The 19,053-nt window shown below is 41.6% G+C and overlaps 1 protein-coding gene and 1 long non-coding RNA gene across 2 annotated transcripts in view; both read left to right on the top strand.

Moving 5' to 3' along the window:
- The window catches only part of LOC141413854 (uncharacterized), a 36,772-nt gene extending 27,339 nt beyond the window's left edge, over positions 1–9,433 (top strand). The window contains exon 3 of the long non-coding RNA XR_012438849.1: positions 9,357–9,433. This is a non-coding gene — a long non-coding RNA (uncharacterized lncRNA). The remainder of the gene's footprint in view (positions 1–9,356) is intronic.
- Positions 1–19,053, top strand: part of LOC141422522 (ferroxidase HEPHL1-like) — an 80,866-nt gene that overhangs the window by 28,786 nt on the left and 33,027 nt on the right. The window lies entirely within an intron of this gene.

The raw sequence follows: 19,053 nt of genomic DNA, 5'->3' as shown, positions 1-19,053 counted from the left end.
CAGTGAGTTTGAGAACATTGCCAGGGTTTCTGACTTGGAGTTCTCTACAGAACACTCTTCTCATTTAAGTTATAGCTATCCTATTAATGGCTGTTTTGACTTTGAAAATAAGTATAAGCACCTTAAAAGCAAGTGTTTATAGCTGTCTTTTGTTTGTTCTCTGCTCTCTGTTGATTGGTGTAACCAGACTTTTCCCTGGTGAGAATGCTGCTCAGGAGGTCTGCTTGTGCAGGCTGTGCCTGGGTCTCCTTCCTCCTGCTCTACCCTTCCCACCTCCAGTGGTGGAATTAGAAGCTGATTGCTCTCCCTGCTTCCGATTCCTGACTGCTCTGTTTGTCTTCTCTGGCTGCATTCCCTTTTCTCTCTTTACAGCTGAGTTTATTGCCCTTTGCTGACTCCTTTATTTTTATTTTCCAGACTTGCCCAAAATGCATCTTGATTTTGGCATCTTTAGATTGTTAAAACCCTGCACTTTGTTACTGATGGTCTCCTTCATTTTGGAAAATTTTATTTGGATGCAAATCTATTTTTCAAGACTCTGTTTTTCTTCTTTCTTCCATCACTAAATTTTGTTCTTTTATATAAATCTTCTTTAAGATTGTAATAATGGACCTTCAATGCCCTAGAGATTGACTTCCCATCATACTTGTTTTTAGAATCATATGCTATGGAGCAGAGGTTGCTTTTATGGTATCCTTGGTTTTTTTAAAAGGCAAACCTGTCTATAGTATTTTGGTAGTCAGCACCCTCCTGTGACCTTTGTAAGATCAGTTTTGAATACCCCATGCAGTGTTAGAGACACTGGGGTCCTTCTCTCTCTTGCCTCTTCACTTCATCTACCACCACTCCCTGCTCGCACTACATTAAACCAGTGGTTCTCAACCTGGTTTTAGGTCTCCTTTACATTAGACTTGAAAAACTAGTGAGATTTCCCCAAGAGCTTTCATTTATGTGGATTATATCTAGCAACATTTACTATCTTAGAAATTCAGAAGATTTAAAAATATTAAAAGTTTGAATATAACAAACCTATTACATGATAACGTAGTTATCAGATAGTTACGAAAGTATTTCCAAAATGCAAATACTTAGTAAGAAGAGTGACATTATTTTACCTTTTCAGACCTTTTTAAGGTCTTCCTTAATGGAAGATAGCTGGGTTATCGTAAATGCTTTTGCAGTCATTCTGTTGTGGTACGTTGTGTTGGTTGAAATATATGCAGAAAATCCAGCCTTAGAAAGATCGGTAGTTGAAAAGGGGTAGATTTTTAAATTGTCATGTCAGTTAATTGGGGATGGCCTTTGAAACTACGTCGGAACGTGGTGGTAGCGGTTTCTCAGAGCTTTGCTGCATTGTGCAATCTGAAACCATATCCATCAACTTTCTTTTTTTTTCTTTTATTATTCGTATGTGCATACAAGGCTTGGGTCATTTCTCCCCCTTTCCCCCACCCCCTCCCTTTCCATCAACTTTCATTTTCTTGTGTGTTGAAGTTCACTGGTTGGTCTGTCTTGCACTTTGAAGGATCTTTTGTGTATCATTTTATCATTGCATGAGTCAATCTTTGAAATAGCAAGCATGCTTTATTCATTCTTCAAGAAGTATCTGTGAATATCCACATCTGAATAGCCACACTTTTTCTGTTGATTGTTCTCTACTAAAAGTGCTTTTTTTCCCTGCAGGGAAAGTGCTTGATGAGTTTACCTTTAGTCTGGGGGATATTGAGAAAATGAAATCCAGGGTTGATACTTAATAGTGATAGTTGTTATTGTTTCCCCCAGGACATCCTTAGGTGAGATTGATTTAAAAATAAACAAAACAAGGCTGTGTGAGCGTATGGTGGGGAGACTTCAGAGAGTGCAAGCACATATTCACCTCTGTGATCCATGCTAAGACACCTACAGTATTACCACCATTGCTTTCACACCATCAGTGCACGTATTAACACGGTTAAAGTTAGATTTGATCTTCCAGGATTTCCAGAGAGGGTTGTGACTAAACTCATTCATCTGCACACACTGGACTGTTCCTCCCCACCACCCAAATAGGGGCTCACTGTGTATCCACACTGCTGTAGAATTCCCAGTACTCCTGCTTCTGCCTCCCAGATGCGGCAGGGATCACAGAAATGTGCACCACACAGTGTGCACCACACCTGGCCACACTGGACTCTCTTCTCCTGTTCCCATATCTTGGCTTCATGTCCTTTCTGCCTAGATGCACATTTTTACCACCATCTCTGTCCCTGTGTATGCACGTACACATACATATGTGTAAGTATCCATTTACATATACATTGTATATCTGTACATTTACTTGTGTATTACTGCAGTTAATACTGTTTACAATCACATGAGCAAGACAAAATGCTAATCAGAAAGACACATCTTGCTGTCCCTTTTGGTGCAGTATGCTGACACATACTAAATGAATGTATTTAATCAAAGGACACCGTGTTGATACAGTAAAGTCACCCTTTGGTATTGTGATTCCCCGGATAGATAGTAGGAAGAGAGTTTTGTGGCAGAATAGCCTTGGAGTCAGAACCTTGCAAGATTGATTCAAGTCGTATTTAACTTGGCATATCATTCTGTGAAGTCCCCTACAGAGAAGTCAAGCATTTACGTGCTTACTAAATGGTGTATTTTGTTTTGGGGGTGTGGCTATAGAGTTGTGCTGGATGAACTCTGGGAATGCATAAACATCTTCCATCTCCTCCCCATGTGTATGGTACATAGGAGGAAAACATCTCTGTCTCAGGTTATCGTGTTGCTTCAAAGCCTGAAACTTCTTCAGCCACATCATACTCCTGTCAGAGGCTGAACACTGACAGACGGAGAGACCCAGGGTTGAGTAGAGCCATGGAGAGAACGTGCATCTCGGTGGCTGTTTTTTTCTAGGTGTTGCTCCAAGATTGAATTAAGACCATTATTAGGGAGTTTTGGACCTCCTGATTTCTAATCCTTGTGATTCAGTTCGAGTTGCAGAAATATAATGAATTGCTAATTAAAAAAAAAAACTTTCTTTTCTTTGAAAAAATTCACACTAATTATAGAAATTTATAAAAACACCAAAAGGCATAATGCTGAAAATTGCCTGTAATCCTATTCAAAGATAATCTCTGCAAACACTTATATTTGCATTTATTTTTATTTGCATAATTAAGATCATTGTATATAAATTTTGGTTTCTGTTTTATTCAATTTAGCATCTGAATATTTTCTCCTGCATTGAGAGCAGCACAGCATAGTAAATTTCCATGACTGAGTAGCTTAAAATGATAGATACTGTTCTCTCAGAAGAGAGGCCAGAAGTCCAACATCAAGGTGCAAGTAGGACTGTGCTCCTTTTAGAGGCTGTAGGGAGGAGTCTGTCCTTCGCTCTCTCAGCATTCCCTGACATGTGACTCCATCACTCCAGTGGTGTTCAGATGGCCCATGTGTGTGTGCGTGTGTGTGTGAGTGAGAGAGAGAGAAAATACGTGTGAGTGCGAAATCTGCCTCTTTTATAAGGACACTTGTGATGATTTAGGTGCCACCTAGATACTTGAGGATTCTTCCTCATCTCCAGGTTATGAACTTGATCACACCTGCAAAGAACATTTTTCCACATAAGGTAACACTTTGAGGTTTCAAGTTAAAACCTGACATCTCTGGGACCGTTATTTAGCCCACTACAGAGTTTAAGAGCATGGTCTCTGGAGCTAAGCTATATAGGCTTCATCCCAGTGCCATCTGTTAGCTACAGGATGACCTTGAGCACATGCCTGAACTGTCAGTGCCTGCATTTCTGATTGCAGAATTGGAATTAAAACACCTGTTTGCCTGTGTGTGAGTCATACACACACACAAGCACACAAAGAGCACTTAAAGGGTTTAGGGTACTACCTGCCTTGCCTAAGGAGTAGCTGTTTTCATTGTAGTTGATGTTTCTTACTAGATATTTCTTGGTAAAATGTGTTTCTCACGGCTGCATAAAACTTTATGAATCTACCAATCATTTATCTCATAATTTCTTCTTGGCAAAATGTCTTTAATTTTTCATCTCAGATGTAAGGATATCTTTTGAATGTTTTGCCCCTTTTCAGATTCATTCCCTAGTGTAGAGTTTTACAATGTCAAAGGGTATATACAATTTTAAGTCCCTTTACCAGAAGGTGTTAAGCTGCTTTCCAGAATGATTGTGTCTGGTTATATTCCTATCAGCAATTGAGTGATGAGAGTGCTTATTTTACTGAAGCCCTGTTACAAGTGTTATCATTTTCAACATTCCAGGCATTTTGAATAGTCTGCCCTTTAAGGCTGGAGTATAACTTAGCAAAGGGACTAGAAACACAGTGTTCCTTAGGCAAGTTCAGCAAACTTACAGTGCAAAATGAAGTCCTTGCTTTGTCAGATGCCTTCTCCATTCTGTTTCAAGGCCTGGAAACTTCCCAAGTGTTTTTGAGGTTAGAGGGAGAGCTGTTGGGCAGGGGGGCTGGGGTAGCAGCAAAGCAAGGCTAGATATACAGATTTCAGTTTACAGTTTTGTTTCTGTTTCCTAATTGTTCACCGGCATGAGGAAGGCATACTTGAACAGGAAACAGATCAGTCACTTCACAGCTAAATGCCATGTGAGGCCTAGGAGATTGGGGTAAGAGAGGACAGCTGCTGCATTGCATTGCTGGAGACGCTGGGGGACCAGCCCTGGGTAGGGCTGGCATCTAGTCCTGCCTCGTCCTGGCTTCTGGGTACTAGGGATCCAGAGTGTGTTTGCTCAGAGGGACCTCATCAGAGATTATCTGGTTCACTCCTGTTCAGGCTGTGCGGAAACACAGGGTAGTGGTCTTGTTTCCCTTGTGGAGAATGATATGAATGTAGAGTATACAGCATGCAGCTACCCGAATTCCATGGTACTCAAACTGGTTGTCGACTGACTGGTGTCCTCAAAGATATATTCCTATCTTGATCCCTGGAACCTGTGAATGTTACTTTAATAGGAAAAGGTTTTTGTAGTGTGAGTAAGGATGGATCTTGAGATCATTCTGGATTAGTCAGTAGTCCTAAATGCAAGCAGTGTGTTCTTAGAAGAGAAAGGCAGAGGGAGTTCACACAGATAGGAGAAAGGCAGTGTGAATTTGGAGTCAGAGATAGGAATCATAAAACCACAAGCCTAGGAATAGCAAGGCCACTAGAAGCTGGGAGAGGCAAGGCACAGGTTCTCTCTAGAGCCTCCAGAGGCTCTGCCTGTTCATTGACTTCAGACTTCTGACATCCAGATAGTGAGAATAAATTTCTGCAGTTTTAAACCACTCACTTTGTCTAGATAGCCATACAAAACTCGTATACCAATCTATGCTCTCTTCAACTAGACAGTTCCACTGACCATGTGCTCATATTGCTGTAAATGCTTCTGAGTGCTTCCTCTCAATTTCTGTACTGCTTTTGTTATGAACTGGCAGCCAAGAGTTGGTGGGTGGCACTGGTTTGAGACCACTCCTTGAGTTCAGTTTCCTGGTCTTCCTCTGCATTTTATGGCAGAGGAAATGAAACTGAAGCCCAGAGAGAGGCAGTGGTGGGCAAGGTTCAGAACAGCAGTGGCCTGCTGCTTGGGATGGATGGACAGGACTGGGTCTGGGGAAAGCAGACAGTCGAGGTGATCTTGGGCATGTTCTGTAGGCCAGCTGGTGTCCCTGTGCTATTTTCTGCTCAGTGAAAGCTGAAGCTGTAGCAAACCCCTAAAGTACAGAATTGCTCAAAGGGCCCAGAAACCAGGGCAAACTTACTGAGCCTTTGCCACAACTAGTGAGTCAACTGCAGCAGGAAAAGGAGCCTACCAGTGACAGAGGTAACTGATGGCTTCTGTGACTTAATTTTTTAGCCCATCGTTTCATTCTTTGTGGCTTAGGTCATGTCTTCTGAATGGCAGTTATCTCTTATAAGAATAGAGACTAGACTATAGTAAGTTTGACCCTTTTTTCCCCTTAAATAGGACTTTTTCTTTGTTACTGTTTAAAATCCGAGTTTTAAAGATTCATATCTATCAGCTTGTTTGACTTTAGCACCTCATTCCCAGGACCTTTTCCAGAGCTACGTCTCTTCACCATGAAGCTCCATGAATTTCCCCAGATTCAAACTTGGGCTTCTTCAGCATTTTTACTTTTTGAGCAAAGATGACATGAAGAGGGTAAATAGACTGCAAGCCTTTCTGTGTTTTTCCCAATGTTGTCTGGAATCAACTTACTGAACACTTCTTTCCACTCATTTGTCTGCTTCTCTTGGGTTGTGAGTTCCATCATCTTCCAGATTTGGCAGACCTGTTGGTGCTGAGCGCATGTGGTCTTGCATATCTGATTGTTGTTGCATTTTAGTAAAACCAACCCAGCATGGATGAAGCAGATATCCACTGGCAGTCTTGACATCAACAGGCGCTTCAGTCATTGTTTGCCATTTTTTGACCATAGAACACATTTTGTCATGGGTAAGATCCATGCTGTGGAAGTTAGGCAGATTTTGCCCTGAACAGTAATTAAGTTGAATTTTCTACATGCAGTTTCATCGTTCTGTAGGTCAGCAAGGCTCACTTTAAAACACACAACCCTTGAGGTTATCAGATGAAATTTTGGTTCCTTGAGTCCTTGTGAGGAGCGGTTTTTTCCCCCAATTTATTTACATTTACAAATAATATAAATTCAAAAATATATAAATGTAAAAAATAGAAAAATTATTTTTTGCAGTATTGGGGATTGAACTCAGGGTCTGTGCCTGCTAGGCACTTGAGTCACACCTCCAGCTCTCAATATTTCTTACATTGAGCATTGCTGATGCTTTCACATCATACCACTGTCTCTTAGTAGATGGATCCACTTTCTTCTTAGCTCTCTTCTTCCTGCCTTTTGTAAGGCACTTGTTCTTAACCAGGGTGCTCCTCAGAGAGCGAAGGCATCCTGACTTCTCAGTTAAGGTCCCAACCAACTCCTTAACTTGTATTCATTGCCCTTGGAAGGCCTGGTTGCTTTTTTCTTTCCAGCCTGGCCTCCAGCCCTGCCTTTCACACACCTTAATCTCTGAGCCTCACCAGAATCAGTGCTGTCTAGCAGAGGCCTAACAGAGGTTAGGTTCTTGTAAGCCCACAGTAGATGAGTTTATGATTGATCAACCAAGATCTATTGGAAAAATATGGCAAGGTGATAGAGGTTGACCCATAAGCCTTTGAAGTTTTCTAGAGGGAACAGTGTTTGCATACACTAAAATAGAACAAAAAAGCAGCACAGACAGTAATACTGATAACTGTTGCATGGGCAGAGTCATCTTAGCCCATCCAGCCAGTCAAGTTGTCAGATAACTGTTGCTATGTAAGTAAGCCAGGAAAGACCAGGAGAAAAGTTAACCCTGCCTGAACCATCAAACCAGGAGAAACTGAAATGTTTAAGACAAAGAATAAATAAGAAAAGGCTGTGCAGTAAAACCCACTGCACTTATTTTAGTAATGATAGGCATTGTTTTGTTACTCAGTTACTCCTTACTTGCTGTAGATGCTTTTCAGATTCTTTGTGTTTTCAATGAAATTCTTAACTTTGTTTTTTTTACAGGTAATGCCCATATTATGACCCCCCCCCCCACACCATCTGGGGCTCCGTCTTTTTTTTTTTTTTTTAACTGTGAGTTAAGTGTGTATTTTTTTGTTGTTGTGCTGGTGCTGGGTGGGGATACATTGGAATATTTAAAATGTTCTTACAATGTATCAAATGTATCATACTTGTTGAATCCCCCCCTTTCTTCCCTCCCCCATTCCTGGAACCACTTTAACAGGCACCATTTTTGCATTTACATACATGTGTATACATTGTTTGCACCGTATTCATCCTGCTACCCTTTCCCTGCCACCTTCCCCACCCCCAGCAATCCCTCCCCTCCCCACCTCCAGATAGAACCTGTTCCACCCTCCTGTTCTCTGATTTTGTAGAAGAAAAAACATAAAAGATAAGAAAAACATGGTGTTTTTGCTAGTTTGAGAGAAAAATAGCTGTACAGGGAGATTCTTTTTGTTGTTTCCATGCATATGTGTATTACAAACCAAATTGGTTCATCTCTACCAGTCCTCTTCACTACTCCGTACTCTCCTTCTCATAGTGGCCTATGCCAGTTTAAGATTACTATATTCATTCCTGTACAGTGAGCATATCAGCCACATTCAAGTTTTTGGTTTCCTTCCCTTGCCCTATCCCTTCCCTTAGTGTGACTTGTGCTTAATAATATTGGTGCATTTGTTTTAGGTCTATAATCTGCATATGAGGGAGAACGTGATTTTTGGCCTTCTGATCCTGACTAACTTCACTTAAAATGATGTTCTCCAGTTCCATCCATTTACCTGCAAATGACAAAATTTCATTCTTTGTGGCTGAGTAAAATTCCATTGTATATAAATACCACATTTCTTAATCCTTTCATTTGTAGTGGGGCATCTTGACTGTTTCCCTAGCTTGGCTATTGTGAATAGTGCTGCAATAAACATGGGTGTGCAGGTGCCTCTGGAGTAACCTGAGTCACATTCCTTCAGGTATATTCCTAGGAGTGGTATTGCAGGATTATGTGGCAGATCTGTTTTTACTTTTCTAAGGAGCCTCCATACTGTTTTCCACAGAGGTTGCACTAGCTTACATTCCTACCCAGCAGTGTATGAGGGTTCCTTTTCCCCCGCATCTTTGCCAACATTTGTTGTTTGTGTTCTTGATGATAGCTATTCTAACAGAAATAAGGTGGAATCTTAGTGTGGTTTTGATTTGCATTTCTTTTATGTGGGCCTCCGTCTTAATATTTAATGCCACTGAGATTTTATAAAGAGGTCACAGACCTCTTTCCTTTTTTCTCAGACTTTATGGAACAATAGTTCACAGGCCCTTAGCACTTTCTCTTATATTTTATTTGTCCCAAGGGTTTGTTTCAGAAGGCTCTGTTCTTTCACCCTCTACTTTCTTTTTTTAGACCCAACCCTGGATCTCATTTGTAAATCAGTGATATTTGGTTGCAGGAATCAGAAATGCTCTCATTTAAGCATTTGTTCACTGACTAAAGTAGTCTAGTGAACAGTTTAAGTTAGCAGAAGGTTGCTGTAGAATCTCAGGAATGCAGGGAGTGATGCTTGACCAGCCTGTGGGGAACTGGAATGGGAGGGACCCTCTAACTCAGGGCTATGCTGTACTCATCATGGTGGTGATGGGTGTTTATTCCCCCAGTCAGCAGTCAGTTGGGAGAAGGGAGCCATGTGACTGCTGTCTCAGCATGGGTAGGGTCCCCAGAAAAGGAAAGGGCTCTGTGGAGTGGTAGTCTGCCAATACCAAGCATCTATTATACCTTTTCTTCTAATTTCTCAACAGGAGTTACTCAAGTCACCTTTACTGGAAATCAGTTTGCTGAAATTATTGAAACAGCGGTTCTTGAGTTTGAGAAAAAGGTAAAAATTCTCTCTTAAGAGTGACTAATCTCTCAGGCGAGATTTGTCCCTGTCGTTCCTCAAACAGTATGTAATATTTTACCCCTCCTCTGTGCCTGGCCAAGTTCCTGTTCATCCTCTAAGACCTTTATCAAATGCCTCCCCAGCCTGCGTCTGCCTCCCCAGGGCTAGTGTTGAATGGGGGCTGCATGAGGAGGTTTTAGGGTGCGGTTTGGTCTCACTGTGGTTGTGTCCTCTCCTGGTTGCAGTATGTCAGACCTCTCCATCCATACCACGCTACTTTAGTCAGTGAACAATTGCATCTTAGCCCATCTCCCTATCCTAGAACTTCTTGCTTTAAATGAACTAGTAATAAGTTCCTTTTCTCAAACCGTTGGTGCACCTGCTAAATATCCCAAGGAAGTTCTTTACTCCTTTTATCAGCTTTCTTGGTCACCATCCTTTTAGAAGACTTATCCTGTCCCTTTCTAGACAGCAGTAATCCCAGTGCCTCATGTGTCTGTAGAGTGCTTTCCATTTTGCAGGGTGCTTCTACACACATCCCACAAGTCCTGGGAACCAGGCCAAAGCAAATGATAATTTCTCCCTCTCATACTCAAGAAACAAGCTCAGAAGTTTAAAGGTTTGCTTAAGGTCATGGGCCAATGTGAATGGAGTTTAGTTTTTCCCTCCTCTATACCATCTTGGTCCTTCCCTTTGGAAAGCTGCTTGTGCCACAAAACCTGGGCATTCTGTCCCTTACTCACCTCAGCGTTCCTTTCAGGGGGAGAGTCTTGATCTTCTGTTGAGAAATGCAGTCTGACCCCATTGCTTTCCCCACCTCCAGCCAGGCAGCTTCCTTGCAAATTGTCTTCCCCCTGAGATCTTCTGGTCACTTTTAAAAGTGGCTTTCGTTGTTTGTTTGTTTCCTGGCAGGGTTTACCTTAATGCAGGAAATTTAATTATTTTATGTAGCTGCTGTACTGTCTTACTCTGAGTAAACTGGAAGACATTAAATGAGTTTGATCAGCTTAATCTAGCTGTGTGTAATGTTCTTTCTTCCCTTCCTTAAATAGTTGCAAATGGCTCTGTCAGTCAAGGTAGCAGAGCACAATGGGATTGCCATGTGGAATTATTTAGTTAAGTATGATTTTTAAAAAATGGCTCAACTTTTAATTAGAAAGCAGATTGTCAACTGGCATTTTGATTTGTCCCTTGATGGGGAAATTGGAATAGACTCATCATAGTAAGAAACAAGGTTCTAGCCCAGAAGGACAAAGATTAGCTTTAGAGCAGGATGTGATTTCAATGCATCCTCTCTGCATTTTTTTTGTTGAGAGAATTTCCTCTGCACCTGATACTGCCTTGGATTAACAGTTTTAATGGGAGACTCTAATCTGGACTGTCCCAAACAGAATGGGATTCTCAAGGGGTATCTCAGGCCCAAGATCAAATACCACCACTTTTTTTTTTTTTTTAAACCGGGAATCCTTGAAACATCAGTATGAAGAAATCGGCAAACCTCTTATGATACCTGTAATTGAAGAAGGCGTCAGACTACATGCTTCAGCTGTGGCATGATGCAAAAAGCATTTTACTGTGAAAAGTTGCTGTATTCTCAACCCCAAATCCGGATCTGTGTTACTGAGGATCATAATAGAAGCAGCCTGTGTATCTCCTGGTTGCATTTGGTCTCATAAACATCTCATATGGTTGTACTTCATCTTAAACTGGCACAATGCTGGCCATTCAGTCAGTATGAAAAGCTGCCGGGAAAGGGCCACCTCTCAGGTTGGCTCCAGGTGCTTTTTGTAGCAGTTAGCAAACTTGAGTCTCATGTGGGTATCTCAAGCTTAATATGTCCATGTTTTAACTCTTCGTTTCCTTCTACTGTAATCTCTTTCCAGACCTCCCTCCCCTCTATCTCATTAAGGCATGTAGTTAGTTGTTTACTCACTTTTAAAGCCAGGACCTGAGGAGTCATCTGTTAATATTCACCTTTCTCTTCCTCCAAATGATGCTTCTCCCAGCATAGCTCTTGAATCCATCCACTGTCCTTGAATATACAAGCCAGTCTTGTCATTTACTCAGGTCACTGCACAGCCTTTTAATTAGTGCCGTATGGCCATGCTCATCACTTTGAACCCAGAGTTTTCTTTCTTTTTTTTTTTTTTGGCGGTTCTGGGTTTGAACTCAGGGCTTTATGCTTGCTAAGCAGATGCTCTGTCACTTGATCCACTCCACCAGGGCCCTCCCTTTTGCTCCCCTTTTGTGTGTGGTGTGTGTGTGTATTTTCAAGATAGGATCTCAGACTGTTTGTCTGGGCTGGCTTCGAACTGTGATCCTCCTGATCTCTGTGTACCGAGTAGCTAGGATTACAGGTGTGAGCCATGGTTGCTTGACTCCCAGAGTTATCTTTAAAAGTAAGTATGGCCATATGGTTTCACTCCCTCACTCAGAGCCCATCAGAGACTTCCTCCTGTACTCGGATGCAGCCCATAAGCCCTGCACGGTCTGTGGAGAGGCCTGTGTGGTCTGGGACTCAGACTTGGCTAGGGATTCCACAGTTTTGTTAGTAGTCCTTTATTGTAGTGTGTGAGGTGCTTTCTCCCCTTGCACTTGATTTCCTTGAAAGATCAGAATGACTTTCTTTGATTTTTCCAATGCAATAAATAATTTTTTTTTAAAAACCTGCCAGGCTCTCAAAGGTATATTTAGAATGCATATTGTCTTCTGGGAAATGGAACAAGAAGTGATTTGTTCCCCCAAATTCCAGAATATCAACTCCTAGAGCTCAAAGGTGAACCACTATTTCATTTGGTTCTTAAATAAGTTAACAAAATATGTAACCAAATAAAATTATAATATTCCCTGCTACTCTCCAAGTAGCCTTTCTCCCAAATATTTTGATATAAAAATGTTCAACATTTTAGCTCAGGAAATTATGGATGAAACTTGGTTCTAGATTGGTAGTAGAAAAGAATGATATCCTAAAGAGGAAAAGGAAGAAGAAACAAAGCTAAACATTAGTGTACAGCTTTCCTTTTAAACACATTTCGCCTATTGTGAAGCCTGTTTGCGTTCTTATCGTCGCCTTGAGCTTTCCTCTTGTGTATGTTTGTGGAGATGTGCACATACCTGAAAAGCAAACTGTGTCTTGGTCAGTGATACTCCCCATCCTGCCCAGGTCTTCTGTTCAAGGTAATTAATGGGAACACTGAAATTCTAGTTAGATATTTGATGCACTGTGGCCTGAAATTAAGACAACTTTTCTATGACCTTGAATTTTAAAATGTATCAGTTTGGTGGATCCCTTTGATGAGCTGTTAGCAAAGATGATAATGAGAATACCAGACAGGGGGATCTCCTATGTGTGATGAGCAGTGTGGTTGAGTTTATGACCAGGTGCTATGGGAGTACAGAGATGGGCCCCTCACTCACCTTGGGGAGTGCACAGTCATGTGACCCTTGAGATGAGTCTTAAAGAGCAGTTTGCCAACCACAAGTTGAAGTTGGGAGGGAAGGGCCTTTCAGGCAGCTGTGTGGGTGGAGCTCAAGGAGGTCACGGGAACATGACACGGCCAGAGAACTGCAAGGAGCGTGGATTTGGGCACAGTGGGAGGCATGCTGGAGTAGGTTTGGCTGGAACAGGTGCCTGATATTGTAGGACCTTCCTTGGGGACCAGATTAAGCAAGGGGCTTGGACTTTTATTCTACAGGCAGTGGAATACCACTGTAGACATTTTTGCTTGGGAGTTAGTGGGTCAGATTGTTTCTAGAGTACGGATTCCGTAGGCATGGACTGAACTTCTAAGACCTCCTGAAAGGAGGTCCTGTCCTTTCATCTGTTCTTGTGGGTGTGAGACTTGCAAAATGTAATTGGTGGGTGTTAAGTTAGTCCCTTGCTGGGGTTTCTGGATGGCTCCATTTTGTATTCCACTGGAAGGCCAAGGTCTCGCTATGCTCAGCAGTCCTCTGAGCCAGGACACTAAACTTTTGAGTTCCTGCAGGTTGGAAACAATGTACCAACAGTGCAGTGTTAGCAAGTTCTTGAGTCTGTGACACTTGCTGAGAATCTAGATGTTTAATTATCAATTACTGTTGGCTTGGCTTTCTCATTACTAGTTGAACATGATTTGATTGGTTGTTAACTCTGCAGTATAGAATAATGGATATTTGTGTCAGCAATATTTTTTTGCTAAAAAGTTTCTGATAACTAGACTTTTAAATAGCTCTGAGATTTAGATGAATCATCTGTAGCCCTTTGCAGAAGAACTTGTTCACATTCCCATGTATGAATTTCTATGGTGATTTTCAGGTTTTCCCTTGTTTTTGCTGGTAAGGAGAACACGATGTGGTGTTCTCCACCACGATGTGAGACAAAGAAGTGTGGCAACTTGAGCCTGCCTGCACATGCAGTGGTTTAGAAGTATTACTTAGGGCTTGAGAAAGTGGTAAGTTTAGGAGAGAAACATGGGTTAGGAGCTGTTGCAGAAATCCTCATGATCAAAGATGAGGCCTGGGAGGCGGGGGAGGGGGATGTGTTTGAGAGATGTTTAGGATGAGGGAGTGGTGTGAGGAAAACAGTCTGAACTAGGGAGCGAGAAAAGGGGAAGGTGCAAGTAATCCGAGATTTCTGACCTGGGCATTAGTGAGAGGAACAAGTTAACAGTCAGCAAGTACATCAAACAGGCCACGCTGAGAAGACTTAGAAGTAGGCAGATGTGTGGCATGTTCTTCTACAGGCAGACAGAAGTGTGACTGTGGTTGAGGTGTGGTCGGGGCTGGGGCTGGGACTGGGCTCAGCACATTGTAGGCAGGGGCTTGAAGGCCAGGCCATGTCAGTGCTCTGTTGCATTGGCAGTGGGGAGCCAGGAAGGCTTTTCCATTTAGAGCACTAAGATCAGCCCTTGGTTTAAATGAAATCCTTCTGGCTGGAAACTGAAGGAGCTAGAGGCAGGTAGGCATTGGATGAGAATCAGTGAGGACTGTCACTGTAGTGGCAAGGAGAATGGACAGGTGTGGTGTCTACAGCCTTCATCATTTGGGGGGATGTGGCAGTGTACAGATTTTAGCCTCAGTGCAGAAGGGCATGGTCATCCCCTATTCAGCAGGAGTGGGTAAGGGCAGCAGAGAGGAAGGTAGGTGAAGGATAACTTGGAGACCTCTCTCTTACTAGTGTGACTGGGTTTGCCTTCGGAGTGGTTCCATAGAGGTCTGAGTGGACCGCTGCCGCGGCTGACCTGGAAGGCTGTGGAGTCTGGAGGTGAGCAACCAGCATGTTGCTCAGTGAACCTTACCTTCGCACTAGAAAGCCGTCTTTTGCCATGCCCTTTGCCCAAACCATCCTCACTGACTAGTCAGCTTGAAGTTCAACCAAAATGAGGGCATTTAATTTAAAGATCAAATATCTATCATTTTGTTAGTGACAAACCAACTTCAGCACTTGAGTTCATTGTCTGATGGGGTCATTCTCTCTCTTCCCCAAAAGTCACCCTTAGGAGACTGCAGCCAGAACACTGTAAATATTCTAAATATTCTATAGTAGCTTAGTTTGCTGTCTGTTTCTTTCAGAATATTTGAATTTTGTCAGGAATCAAAGGCCTGCAGTGAAGCACAAATGATAGGCTTTGAGATAATCACCAGTGAATTTGCAGAGGCCCTTTGGATTGGACATTGTTCCTCTGCTCTCCCTCTTGCTTACTACACATCAGCCCTGTTCCAGCTGCTTGGGGCCTCCTGGCTGTTCTAGAAACCTTTGAGGCGCTCCAGCCTCAAGGCCATTTACCCTCTCTCCATTCCCTCCTGGACACATTCTTCCCCTCTCCTCTCCTGGCTCGTTTCCTGCTTTCTTTCAGGCCTCTTCTATCCTGTCAAGGAGACTGTGTGTCCTACAGCACTGTCTGTAACAGCATGTGCCCTACTCTCCCACCTTGCACTGCAGTATCTTTGTTTGACAAAGTATACAAACCTTCAGTTAGTATGTGAATTTCATGAGAGTTGGAACTTTGTCCATTCTTCTGTCCTTGCTGCCAGCACAGTATCTAGCACATCAGGGTTGCTTTGAATTTAGTGAGTAGTGAATGATCTGATGGGCCAGTCATTTAATTAATCTGTATATTTACAGCAGTTAATCAGTGTGTGGCATGTAGCAGGTGTTTGGGATGTATAAGTCCATGATGAGACTCCAGCACTTTGGAGTGCTGCGAGAGTTGTTGAATAAGTGAATGGATGTGCGTGCTTCCCTTGTCTGTCTTCAGGACCCCTGCCAGAGAGGTGGTAAGCCTCATTTCTTTATTGGAGAAGGCCCAGATGTGCAGTCTGTGGTCTGTAGTTGCTCTTCCTTTGATAAATTCAGTCAGCCCCTCCCTCTTTCTCTCTTGGTATGCCTACCTACCATCAGCCAGGCTCTGTAATTAACATACTGCAATTTAGCTTAGAGATGAATTTTTCATTTTAAAGATGTCATAAACAACTGGCACTTATGATACCTTGGTGGTTAATGAAGTTTGTGTCTAAAAAGAACGTAAGGGCTGTGTTCATGTCTAGAAAGGAAGGAGCTACTGGCCCACTCCTGGCCACAGAAATGCAGGGACAGGCTGACCAATTCTGGTGAAGTTTTGTTTTCCTAGTTCCAGGGGTACCGTAGTATACCAGCCAGGGTTAGGGCAGAGCCAAGGGATGAGTGGTGCCTCTTCTTCAAGACTTACGTTTTACCCAAAGATTTGTGGGAAATGACATTTAAAGACTGTTAAAGCAAATTATGGGTATTTGTTGGAAGAGAATTTAACACAGCTTAGGAGTTAAGAGCAGGCCATGACTGCCTGGGTTTGACTCTGACCTACCACCTTCTTGCTTTGTGGTCCCAGGCCAGTCACATAACCTCAAATTTCCTTCTCACCTCTGGGATGGGGGCCTGTTGACATGGAAGAGCCGGTGGCATGAGGATATTGTTAGGGATCACTGAGAGCCACGGAAGGCTTCATCACAGTGTGTGTACACTAAGTAAATAAGGGTGCTGTTATGTATAATTCCTTGACATTTTAAGATTCAAAGGAGAGTTTTTCTTTTCTTTTCTTTTCTTTATTATTATTTATTTTTTTTGTGGTGCACTGGAGCGCTCACCTTACCAGGCAGGCGCTCTTATCACTTGAGCCACTCCACCGGCCCTTGTGAGAGTTTTTACTTAATTACTGGATCTTGTTGAATGTGTTTCTGCCTCCATTGAGCTGATCATGAATTTATGCACAAATCTATTTATATGTTATATTAAATTAATTGGTTTGCAACATTGAAATAATGGGATCAATCTCACTTGGTCATGGTGTATGATACTTTTTTAATGTTTCTGGATTTGATTTGCTAACATTTTGCTAAGAATTTTTATGTCTACATTCATATGGAATATTTGTCTGTAGTTTTTTTGTGATGTCTTGATCTAAAGTTGTTACTCTTCCCTCATAGAATGAACTAGAAAGTTTTCCTTTTTGAGTCAGTTTTTTAAGAAAACGCACCTAGCAATTTGTCAGTTTCATCTCTATTGTCTAACATTTTGACACTAATTTGTTTCTAATACTCCCTTAGGCACTGTTTGATTTTTATATTGTTAATTATATCCCCTCTTTTGTCCCTGACTTTGGTGATTTGTGCACCTTCTCTTTCTTGCTTGCTTAGTCTAGACAAAGGTTTTTCAATTTTGTTGATCTTTACAAAGAACAAACTATGTTTCCATCTATTTTATATATCTTAATATTTTCTTTCATTGATTTATGCTCCAATCACTATCATTTTTTTCTTTATTCTGTTTGATTTGTAGTTGTTTCCTCCTCTTTTTCTAGTTTCTTAAAGTAGACACTTTTCTAGTTTCTTAAAGCTTATTGCTGGATACCAGTGGCCCACACCAGTAATCCTAGCTACTCAGAAGGCAGAGATCAGGAGGATCAGAGTTCCAAGCCAACTTGGGCCAATAGTTCATGAGACCCTATCTAGAGGGCTGGGGGAGTGAGTTGGGTTGTAGAGTGCCTGCCTAGCAAGTGTGAGGCCCCAATTTCAAACCCCAGTACCACCAAGTGAAAGCTTATTGATCTGAGACTCTTCTTACTTCTATTGTAGGTGCTGGAAGATGTGACTTCATTGTTTTACTTGCATCTCATAGGTTTTGACATGTTTTATCTTCATTTTAATGCATGCCAACTATTTTACAATTGCCCTTGTGGTTTCTTCTTTGACTCATGGGTTATTAGACATGTGTTGTTTTACTTGCAAATATTTGGATGATTTCCAAGATTTCTTTCTGTAGATGATATCTAATTTAATTCTATTGTAATTAGAGAACATGTTTGTATAATATCAATCCTGTTAAATTTGTTGAGGCTGATTTTATGTCTATCCTGGAGAATGGCCTATGTGCTCTTGTAAAGAAGGTTTATTCTGAAGTTCTGAAGTGATTGGGTGAAATGTTCTGATGTCAGTTTGGTAGACTAGGTTCACAGTGTTGTTCAAGTCCTCTGGATCCTTCCTGGTTTTCTGTCTAGCTTTTATCAACAATTGAAAATGGGGAATGGAAATCTGTAATTATTGTAGTTGGTTGTTGCTTTTTTTTTTATGGTGGTACTGGAGTTTGAACTCAGGGCTACGTGCTTGAAGAACAGGTGTGCTACTGCTTGAGCCATGCCTCCATTCCATTTTGTTCTGATTATTTTAGAGAGGGTGTCTCTAGAATTATTTGTCTGGGCTGGGCTCAAACAGCCATCCTCCTGATCTCAGCCTCCCATGAGCCTAGGATTATAGACATGAGTCACTGGACCCAGCTTGATTGAGTCTTTAGACTGTTCAATTTAACATACTTCTATTTGGATTTACATTTGTCATTTGACTAATTATCGTCCTTTATGCTTCTGTCTTTTTTGTTCCTCTGGTCCTTCTTTACTGCCTTCTTACATTTTTAGTATGCTATTTTAATTGTTCTGCTGATTTTTTGAAACTTACATATTCTTTCCTTATTTGGTCTAGGAATTGTAATGGGCATCTTCACTTACCATAATATAGTTCATATTTTTACCAATTAAATTCTGGTAAAATATATAAGCTTTGCTCCAATAAAGCGCTTTTTAAAATTTTTATTGTTTTATCATTCATATGTGCATACAATGCTTGGGTCATTTCTCCCCCCCTGCCCCCACCCCCTCCCTTACCACCCACTCTGCCCCCTCCTCTCCCCCCCACCCCCTCGACACCCGGCAGAAACTATTTTGCCCTTATCTCTAAGCAATAATAGGAAGCAATAATAGGAAGGACCAAGCAATAATAGGCAATAATAGGAAGGACCAAGGGTTTTTCCTAGTTGAGATAAGGATAGCTATACAGGGAGTTGACTCGCATTGATTTCCTGTGCATGTGTGTTACCTTCTAGGTTAATTCTTCTTGATCTAACCTTTTCTCTAGTTCCTGGTCCTCTTCTCCTATTAGCCTCAATTGCTTTTAAGGTACTCCTTTGTGAGATAGACAATGGTATACTTAGTGCTTTATACTTTCTTATGACTTTTAAAGAAGTTAAGAGAAGTAAGGAAAAATGTGTTTATAGAACATTTTATATTAACTCTTGTATTTACCATTTCTAGTACTTTTCATTTCTTCCTGTG

This window comes from Castor canadensis, chromosome 1 (assembly GCF_047511655.1).
Source record: "Castor canadensis chromosome 1, mCasCan1.hap1v2, whole genome shotgun sequence".
NCBI lineage: Eukaryota > Metazoa > Chordata > Mammalia > Rodentia > Castoridae > Castor > Castor canadensis.
This window is presented reverse-complemented; position numbering and strand designations above follow the sequence as displayed.